General features: G+C 37.7%; 1 pseudogene; it reads left to right on the forward strand.

The window, feature by feature from the left end:
• The first annotated feature begins 10181 nt into the window (after positions 1-10181).
• The window catches only part of LOC102476295 (golgin-45 pseudogene), a 1264-nt pseudogene continuing 165 nt past the window's right edge, over positions 10182-11280 (forward strand).

Consider the following 11280-nt stretch of genomic DNA (forward strand, 5'->3'; position numbering starts at 1 on the left):
TCATGAAGCACACAGAAACTTGATTACGAAGGTACCTCGACTGGGCTAGCCCCAGTCACTGTGGTTAAGAACTGTGCATTAGAACTCTGATCCCCTCTGATCAATCATGGTTCAAATTCCAGCCCCACTGACTTGAAAACCATGCCAGGCACATGTGTTTATATGCCCCAAATCCTGATGGAATAGAGAAAGGAAAGAAAAGAATTGCAGTTGACCACACCTCATTGTGGGGGGCTTACTTCTCTCTCTCTCTCACTCTCTCTTTCTCTCTGGTGAGCACACATACGTCTGGAAGACAGGTAAATAAATAAGGTACCATGATTATAAAGCCACTACTTGTACAAACTCCAGAGCTGTCTATGCCTAATGCAAACCACACCAGCAAAAACGATGTCCCTTGCCATTCTTGATACCCATGGAAGACACTACAGTAGATTAGTGACAAAACCTCTGCAGACACTGCCAAGAAAGATGAAACACTCCACATCAGGCTTGTCAGTGGAAATAGCAAAGGCAGTGTTAGGGCATTTGGTTTTCTGAGTCTTAAAAACACCTGAAACTTTAGCCAAAGTGGATGGGCAATGTCTTCAGCGTTTCAGCCTCCCCTACATAGGAGAGCACATTACAGCAATGGTTTTCAAATTTAAGATGAGAACTCATCCTTGGTGCATCACGAGCACGTTGAAAGAAGTAAAATACAACAGAATAGGAAATGTCAGAGGGCATTGATGGTTTCATGCAACACACACATATGTGTGTACTGGATTATAACGTGTGGTGTTTTTTCTTACTATGGATTGAGGTTTTCGTTTTTTTGCTATAGGGCCTGTGAGCTCGCCAGAGACAGAGACAGCCACAGATGTTTGTGTCTAGCTGTATCCACCCCTTTTTTCTTTTGTTATAGAGAAAGTGTGCTCACTGGAGACAGAGAGAGACAGGAGAGAGAGAGAGAGAGAGAGAGAGAGAAAAGAAAACAGAGAGAGGAAAAGTGAGAAATCACCCCCTGGGAGGGATGACCATGCCACAGTTCCTTCTCCTCCATTCTCCTCTCAGGATTTTGGGCACACACACACATCCCCAATGTGGTTTTCAAGCTGCTGATCCAGGCTGGAATCACACTGCCAGTCACGTGGAACTCAGTGGCTTAAACTCCACACCACCTGCTGGTCACAGCTGTATCCGTTTTGATATCATCCTCCACAGATGCCCTTGTGATCTTTTAGAAACACAAACTGATTATTTCGTTCCTGTTTTAAAGAATTTAGTAACACCCTTTGGCTTATAGCCAAAGGTTTGGTTCCCAAACTTGAGGTATTAGTTAAATACAGATTCTTAGATCTTCCTGTAGGATTCCAATTCAGTAACTCTGGGATGGGGCCCAGGAATCTGTACTCTGGTAAGAACATTAGTGAATAAAAACCAGACTCTGTAGCATCATTAAAATAATTTGACCCTTACCAACCTGATCCCATCTAAACTTTTCAGTCTATTTCTCTCACCCCACCGTTAGTTCTGTGTCTCTTCCTTCCTTACTGCCCTCCTTCTTCCTCTCATCCCAAATCTTTGTACCCCCACCTCCTTCATACCCCCTCCTCCTCACTTTAAGAAACCCAGTTCCACTATTACACAAGAATGTTCTCTTCTATGTTAATAAAATTTTTGTTTCTTTGATACTCCATGTACTTTTGCAATGCATTATAATACATTGTTGTAATCACATTGAGTTGTAATATTTGTTGAAATACTATATTTTTTTCCTACTAAAATCTGAAGTTGTTGGTTTCTACCCTATATCTTAAGCCTTTTATTGTATCTCCAATGCCTGACACATGGCATATACATCAATAATATTTGTTGAATAAATGAATGAATGAATGATATGTGGCTCTGTGGTTGGATGGTAAGCTGAATAAAACTATTTTTCTAAGATATGGTTTCTTTTGATATTGGCCCTCAATAGACATTATGGTTACAACTGGATCAGCCAATCTTCCTTGAGAGATCTGATATCTTTGGAAATGAAATGGATTATGTGTTAAGACCAGGTTCAGTGGAATTCAGCATGAGCTATCAATGAATGTTGAGGCTGGTAGGTGGACATTTGATTAGGAACTAAATATTGGCATAGTATTAAAATATTTCCCTATGAAATAATTATCACATACAAAAGGGGATATGGTGATTTTAAGGTAGAGAAACTTGGTAGACATCAACTTGATCCAGTGAACAATAACCTCAATGGTGGATAGAAAATTAGTCTCATGTGTCTCTTGATGTGGTATTCCAAGAAAAGCACAACATCAAAACATATCTGCAAAGAAATCATGACCTGACTGTGGATGTAAGGAATCATCAGACAAACTCAGGTCTGGGAATGAAAAATACTGAAGTTCTAGTATGAAGGAGTTTTATTTAAATCCATGATTATTGAATGCAGTGCATGATCCTGGGTTGACTACTGGACCAAAAAAAAAAAAAAAAAAAAAAAAAAAAAAAACCAAAAAAGACATCATTGAGATAGTTGGGAAAACTTCAGAGTATTCTGTGAACTAGATGGTAGTGGTATAACATTTTGATTGATTCATTTTGAAGGTTGTACAGTGGTTATGTAGGAGAGTGTCTTGTTTTGTAGAAACATAAAAAGACTTCAAAATGTCTGCAGAAAAATAAAATTAATGTGGCAGTTTATTTTGAGGCTGAAAAATCTTGAAATCCAAGCATAGTTTTTTCATAGTATACATTTTCTACTAACTTTTTGAAGACTCCTTAATATGCATTGGAGGAATTGGTAGTAATGAATCAGCAGGTCTTTAATTATTACTTAAATAGTTGATAAATATAAAATAATGATAAAATGGTCATTGGGGAGAGAGAGAGGAAGAAAATGTGGTAAAATATTAATAGTGGGGAAATATGAGTAAGGAGACATGGGAGCTTTTGTATATGTCTTGCGAATTCTACGTACAGTTTACTTAAAGACACATGATTAATTTCCACTTGTGGTCCAGGATGGAATAGCAGGGGTAAAATTTACCTCTCTGCCTCAATCAACTGCCAAAGCTGCTAGAATTTGAAGGACAGGGTACCTGGGAGAGAAGAGAGAATTCTAAAGGTCTGCAGAATCCCCTTTAAATATTGAACAAAGTATTGGTTAATGCATGAATATAAGAAAACTGTTAAAGGCTGAAAATGTAAGAGGAAAATATATTCAGCACGAATAAAGAGCTTGGAATAGTGACTGCTCCCAAAAGCCAGACTGGAAAACTTTATAATTCATGTGGTATTGAGTATATTAGTTAGAATGATCTTGCCTGAATACTGAGGAATAAATTACCAAGACTAAATGCTACTCTGGTCCAGCCTAACAAATCTTAAAAAGCAAGACCCTAAAGGATCAAAATGTTTCCAAGGAACTTAACTGCATCCCAGAACAAAGCTCTAGAATATTTATAGGTATACAAAAATATCCAGGACCCAACAAGGTAAAATTCACAATGTCTGGCATCCAATAAAAGAGTGCCAGACATTGTAAGAAGCAGAAAAAATATGACCCATAATGAAGAGAATAATCAACCAATTGAAACCTGCCCAGAACTGACACAGATGTTAGAACTATCAGACAAAAGTTATTATAACTCAAAAAGCTGCAAAAGTCAAGTAGGAATACAGAATGTATTAAAATGAATACAAGAATATCAAACAGCTCAAGCTAAAAACTACAATGTCTGAGATTAAAAATACACTAGATGGGATTAATAGCAGAAAGGACATTACAGAAGAAATGATTAGCAAACTTGAAAATAACAACAAACACTATCCAACGTGAAACACAAAGGAATTTTTTTGAAATTGTAAGAATTTCAGTAGCTAGATACAAGTTTTATCAGGATGATATATGTGTTATCAGAGTTCCCAAGACAGTTGGGAAAGAAGGGAAAATAATTGGAGAAATAATGGTTGGAAAATTTCCAAATTTGATGAAATCTAAAAACTCACAGCTCCCAATATCCCAATGATCTCCAAGTATAAGAAACAGAAAGAAAACTACATCAATGCATATGGTGATCTATTCCTCAAAAGCAGTGATAAGTAGAAATTTTTAAAAGGAGACAGAGAGAAAAAAAATGTTTAATACAGAAGATCAAAGATAAAGAAGACAGCAAATCTCTCATCTGAAACTATGCGAGCAAGAAGGCAGTGGAGCAATATCTTTAAGAGAAAAAACAGCCATCAACATAGAAGTCTATATGTAGTGAAATTAAGACATTTTTAGTCACAGAAAAGCTGAAAAAAATTATTACCAACAGGACCTCTACAAGAAACGTTAAAAGACGTCCTTCGAGCAGAAGAAAACTGTTACCAGATGAAAATATGGATCTACTCAGAAGAACAAGGAAAACCATAAATAAGAACTATGGGAAAATATCTATAAGATTTATTTTATTACTATTTAAATTTCTTTAAAAGATATTTGACTATTTAAACAAAACTTACAGCAATGTACTATGGGGTTTATGTTATACATATAAGTCAAATGAGTGAAAACAATAGCATAAAGGCTGAAAAGGGAGAAATGGAAGTCTACTATAGATCTGGATAGTAAGAAATATTTTCCACAACTCTATGTTAATAAATACAATAACATGTATTAAATTAATAAATTCCTTAAAAGATACAATCAGGCTCACAAAAGAGCTAGACAGCTTGATTGACTCTACACTTAATTAAAATTGAGTTTATAGTTAAAAATCTCTGTATAAAACTTTTCAGGCTTATATGGCATCACTAATAACTTTCACCAAATATATAGAGAACAAATAATACTAATTCTATAGAAATTCTTAAAGAATATTGAAGAGAAAGAAATATTTTCCATTTTATACTATTAAGCCACTGTATTCTGACACCAAAACCAAGCAAAGTATTCATTACAAGATGAAAAAATGACTGATCAATATTTCTCATGAACACAGACACAGAAGTTTGAACCATATTTCAGAAAATTAAACCCAGAAATATGTGAAAAAGATAATACATTAAGCCAAAAAGAGTCAGTTCTAGGAAAGCATGTTTGGCTTAATATTCAAAAATCAATCAATGTAATTCACCATAGTAGCACACTGAAAAAGAAAAACTATGCTACAATACATCTGAATGAATATAGAAAGAGCATTTGACAAATTTAACATTCATTTCTGATTAAAAATCTCTCTGGAAAATAAGGATAGAAGAGAATTTATACTCATCTGACAAAAGACATCTAAAAAACCTGGAGCCAACATAATAATCTGATACTTAATGGTGAAAGACTGAATCCTTTTCTAGAATCTTCAGGAAGAAGAAAAAGATGATGTGTCTTCTCACATGCCTATTCAACTTTGTACTAGAAGTTTAGCCAGAGTGGTTTGGTAAGGAAAAAAGAAATATCTACATTGGAAAAGAGGTAGTAAAACTGTTTTTATTCACAGAATGCATGATTGTCTAGATAGAAAATCTTACAGAATCTATAAAAACTCCCTAGAAATAGTGAATTCAGCAAGTTTGAAGGATACAAAAATCATACCAACATCAATTGCATTTTGACATAGTAAAACATAAAATTAAAGTGTTAAAATATTTGAGATAGCATTAAAATTAAATTACTGAGGGATAAATCTAAGACAAGATAGTCATGACTTACACATAAAAACCATGGCATATTGCTTAGGGAAATGAACTATGACTTAGAAAAATGCAGAAATATGGTCCCTGTTCATGGACCTTAAGGTTCAATATAATCACGATGTCAACCTTAATCCCATGACTTCAATGCGATATCAGTCAAAATCTTTGCAGGTTTTTTATTTTTATTTATTTATTTATTTATTTTCTGGTAGAATTGGAAAACTGATTCTGAAATTCATATGCAAATGCAAAAAAAAAAACCTAGAATAGTAAGCTTGGAAAACTTACAATACTTAATCGTAAAGATTAGTTATGAAGTGTTTTATAGGCTTATTATAGAGATAAAGTAAGGTAATCAGGACACTATGGCACTGGTGTAAATATAGAAAAATAAGTTGATGGAACAAAATTCAGGGTGCAGAAATAGATCCATACACGTGACAACTATTTTAGTCCATTATTGCATCATTATGAAATACCTGGACTTGGATGGCTTTATAAAGAAGACAGAGATTCATTTACAAATTCATAATTTGATAGCTGGAAAGTCCAAAGGTATAGGCCTATAGCATGGCCAACAGAAGTACAGAAATTGGCAGGCACATGCAGACAGAGAGTGAGCTCCTGTCAGCTCTCTTTTTGATAACAAACAGCTTTCGTGAGAACTAACCATTTTTATGAGAGCTAAGACACCCTGGATCTTTTTGTTTTTTTTTTTTTTCTTTGGGGAGGTTTTTGCTACAGGGTGCGTGTGCTCGCTAGAGAGACAGAGAGAGACAGAGAGACAGAAAGCGAGAAATCACCCCCCGGGGGGATGGTCATGCCACAATCACTTCTCCTCCATTCTTCTCTTGGGATCTTGGGCACGCACGCACATGTGCCTAGTGTGAGTTTAAGCCACAGGTTCCAGGACTTGAACCATGGTTGACGACATGGGAGTTCAGCAACATAGCCATTACGCTAGCTGCTGGTCCCAGACACCCTGGATCTTGAGAGACATTGTTAATCTATTCATTAGACTGTTGCCTCTGTAATGCGATCACCATGATTCAGTCATCTCCTGGTAGACATTACCATCTCCCAGCACAAAACTCAAAAACATGAAACTTTAAGGGACAAATCAATATCCAAACCATAACAAGTTATGGCCATATGGATAAAACACATATGGACAAGTGACACTCAATAAAGTTGCAAAGGCAATTCAGAAGAGAAAAAAAGTTTTTTCTGGAATGATGTTGAAAAATTTAAGCAATTTATGAGAGAAAAAATAATATTTTTAATGAATGATGCTGAAAATTGAAAAAGACAACCTAGATTCAGACTTAGAGCAATATAAAAAGAAAATGAACTGAAATGGATGACAGAGCTAAATGTAAACTTCTGACTATTGGGTTTTGGAAAAGTCATGACATTTTTTTCCTATGCAAAAAAGCGTCATGACTTTTTTGACAACTCAATGCAGAAGTATAAAGCACAAACTTACTTTAGATAAATTAAATGCATGATCCATAAAGGAAAAAAAAAGACCTTAGAGTGAGGAATCATTAAAACATCACCATTGAAAAACCACTCTTCTGGATCAGCTCTGTGGTGCAGCGATACTGCATTGCTCAAGAGAAAATGGATCCCATATGGTCCCCACTGTTGTATTCCCAGCCAGGTCAGTCTGAAACATACTGGGCACACACATGAGTGCCCAAGATCCAATGGTGAGAGGACTGAGGAAGGGAATGCAGTGTGACCAGATCTTATGAAGGGTCCTCATCTCTGTCTTTCTTGCTTATGCATGTGCACATGCTCTATCATGAATAAAGAAAAAATATAATAAAAGCTTATTCTTCAAAAGACATTAGTAAGAAAATGAAAGCACAAACCACCAAGTGGGAGGTGATATTTATCAAGCGTTTGCCTCATGAAGAAATTATATCACAGAATATATTTTTAGAACTCTCAAAACAATTATAAAAAAATAAACAACCTTGGCCAGTCCTGTGGCTCCGCGGCTAAGAAAGTCAACTCTCACATGGCTAACCATGGTTTAAATGTTGGCCCGAGAGTCTTGAAAACTATGTCGGGTGTGTGTTCAAGTGAGATGACCAAAATTCTGACAGGAAGGAGAAATGGAGAAAAAGGATTGCAGCGTGATCATGCCCCATCAGTTCTCCCTCTCCCTCTCTGGCAAGTACACGTACCCTTTGGCAATAAAACAATAGCATAAAATAAAACAATTAAAAACTCAGTTAAAAGTTGGGGGACATATTTGAGCAGATACTTGAACAAATAAAACATAAGAATGATTGATAGACACCTTTAATTAGGAAAATGAATGCTAAAAGTACAATGAGGGACTAGCAGGTAATGAGGTGGTTAAGGTGCTGGCTTCTCACATGACGACCATGGTTTGAGTCCAGGACCTGGAGGCTTGAAAATCATGCTGGGCATCTGTGTGAGTGTGCCCCAAATCCCAAGAGGAGAACAGAGAAGGGATTGCCATGTGGATATTCCCTGTTGGGGGATCATTTTCACTCTCTGTTTCTCTCTGGTGAGCGCACATGCCCTATGGCAAAACCCAAAACGACATCAACAAAACCAAACCAAAACAAAACAAAACAAAAACCATAATGAGACTGGCCAGAAGGTGGCATGGAGGTTAGGGACGATGGATCCCATATGGCCGATCGCATCGTTTGAGTCTTGGACCTAGTGACTTGAAAAATATGCTGGGTGCATGTGAGAGCATGACCAAAAATCCCAAGAGAAGAATGAAGAAGGGATTGCGGTGTGGCCTTTCCCTAAAGGGGTGCTTTCTCTGTCTCTTCAGTGAGCACAGGAGCCCTATAGCAAGAAAAAACAAATAAACAAACAAACAAAACCAACCAATCACAATGAGAAATCACTATATACCAATCAGAATGATTCAAGTTGAACTAAAACTAACCATAATTAGTGATGGAGGTGTTAGAGGAACTGGAACTCTCATAAATTTTTGTGAGACTACCAAATGCTAGAACTACCTGGGAAAATAGTTTGGCAGTATTAAACATTAAATCGTATTGCTCAGAGATCTTTACTTAATAGAAGGTAAGAAAGCACCCCCCCTCTCCCTTCATGGGGAATGGTCACACTGTAATTTCTTCTTCTCCTCTCTTCCTCCTTTCCAGATTTTGGACATGTATACACATACACCTGAAGTGTTTCTTAAGCTGCTGGGACCAGGACTCGATTGTGCAGTTGGCAGGTGAGTTCTAGCCACCTTAACGACTACACAAGTTGGCCCAAAAGAACTTTTTATAGACAGATAACACACATTGGTTACTTGAGAATTAGATTGCAGAAAGCAGATTAAAAATAGGTACAAAAACTGATGATGTAAGAAATAAATTTATTAGACAACAGGAAAAATAATTTTAAAAGCAAAACAAAGCAAGACATTCTTAGGCTAGGTTAACAGCTAGAGCACAAAAATTTTACATTAAAGCCACACCGCGACAGGTAGATATAGTCCTATTTCAAAAAAGGTGAGAATTCCTCACAGTTATTGTGAGAAGAGGTGTGGGCCCCATGGAGGAAACTACAACTCTGAAGTCTGGCCTTAGGCACTGAGGAGAGGATTGCTTGCTGTGTGTGTGTGTGTGTGTGTGTGTGTGTGTGTGTGTATGTGGGTGGGTGCGCACATGCGCACACACACACACTTGGAGAAGAGACAGAGTGACAGAAAATGAAAAATCACCCCCTAGGGGAATGGCCTTCTCCTCTCAGGACTTTGGGCACAAACATACTTTTTTTTTTAAGAGAGTTTTTTTTTTTAAACCATAAGGCGTATGTGCTTACCAGATAGAGAGAGAGAGATTGAGAAATCACCCCACGAGGGTGATGGCCATGCCGCAATCCCTTCTCCAGTCTCCTCTTGGGATTTTGGGCACACACACCTGTCCCGGGTGAATTTTAAGCCACTGGGTCCAGAACTCGAACTGTGGTCTCCTATGGGCAAGTCCAGCAATATAACCAATAACAAGGTATTTGCTTTGGTACCAAGGATTGCCTTTCTCTGGAATTTTCAGTCTGGGGTCTTGCTAGAAGGGTCAACATTTAATCTCTACTTGATAATCCTCACGTCTGTTTGACTGAAAAATAACCCAGATGTTCAAGCAAATATGAGATTAGAGCTCTGAATTTTGCTAGATTTTATGTGAAAATGGCATCTGTCCACTTGTCACCAACTGAGGTCTTACTCCATGTGTCTGTGACTTGAGCCTAAATGCACCATAGAGTGTGTTTATCTTTCTCGTTTGAAAAAGCATCAGGAAAATGAAACCCTGAATAACTGGAAGAGGTTGGAGGTGGACGCTGTTAGGTGTCGGGAAGGCCTGGGATGAGGAGGGGTGTGTGACATTAGCCCTGTGACGCTGAGTGGAAGAGCCTGCAAAGTGTAAGCCCTGTGATAGGGAGAAGAGTCGGAGAGGATTTTCAGTAGACATCCTGGAGTGCATCTTTTCGGCTAAAGAAAAAAAGAAAAAACTACTCTTCCAAGTTTAGAAACCAAAGTCACCCTTACTTCAACCCCTAATCTGAGAAGCAGGAGATGGAATGGAAATCGAGAAGCCACCTCATTCCGTTGAGGTCACATCTGGAATCTAACCCATCAAGGACATCCTTCAGAGTCCGTGGAAGAAAGTGGTCCCATCCGAGAACCCAAGAGTTCTTAGCTGGGGAAAATTCTTGCTGAAAAAGCAATAGAGGTCAAAGCTGTGAGGATATTAGTTCCCAAAGTTGCTATAACTCATAATATCCCTAATAAAAATGCAAAGGTTAAAGCTCAAGGACATCATAAAGGAGAATTGTTTGGTCAGCCAGAGGGAGCTATAGAACCTAGGAAGGGACTTTCAGAGGTAAAGACTGTGATGGGAAAGCTCAAGAACTCTAAAAGGAGGTTACTACAGACAAAGGTCTGTCAAACCAGCTCTTGAGAACAGAGGTAAATTCTGAGCTTAAAAAAGATTCTGGCGGCTTCTTTGAGGGATGATCTTCAGTATCACTTTGAATGACTAGCCTAGGAGAAAAAAATCAGCTTATTTTAAAAAACGAAGCCCTAGGTCAAAACACTGAACAATAAGAACATATGTTCTAATGTCAGCTTTCTGAACAGTTAGAACATATGTCAATATGGCATGATGTATGGCGAAGCAAATTCCTTGCAAGCAGGGTCATGGCAGATGAGTTAACCAATTTCAGAGCCAAGCTCCAGTGTCAGAACCCAAATGCACACAGCACGATTCAAGATCTCCTGAGTGAGTGGGAACAGTTCTGTCTGGAGAAGACAGCCATGCAAATATTGTTGGAGAAACTCTTAGTTTCTTTGCAGTGGGGAGGGGAGCAGACTTACTCCCTGTCACACAGCGGCACAGCATAGCAGAACTAGCATAAACAAATCACAAGCAGTAAACAATTTACTGCTTGGCAAAAGCAGTAAATTTTCATCTTCTGGGAAATGTCGGATTTAACAGTCAAAAGAAGATCCCATCAACAGTTGAATTCTGCTGCACCCCAGCTAAGAAAATGGCCGAATCGGTTCTATGCATTCTGGATCCAGTTTCCTGCATTGAAAGCTCTTCC

This window comes from Tupaia chinensis, unplaced genomic scaffold, assembly GCF_000334495.1.
Source record: "Tupaia chinensis unplaced genomic scaffold, TupChi_1.0 Scaffold000208_1, whole genome shotgun sequence".
Classification (NCBI taxonomy): Eukaryota; Metazoa; Chordata; class Mammalia; order Scandentia; family Tupaiidae; genus Tupaia; species Tupaia belangeri.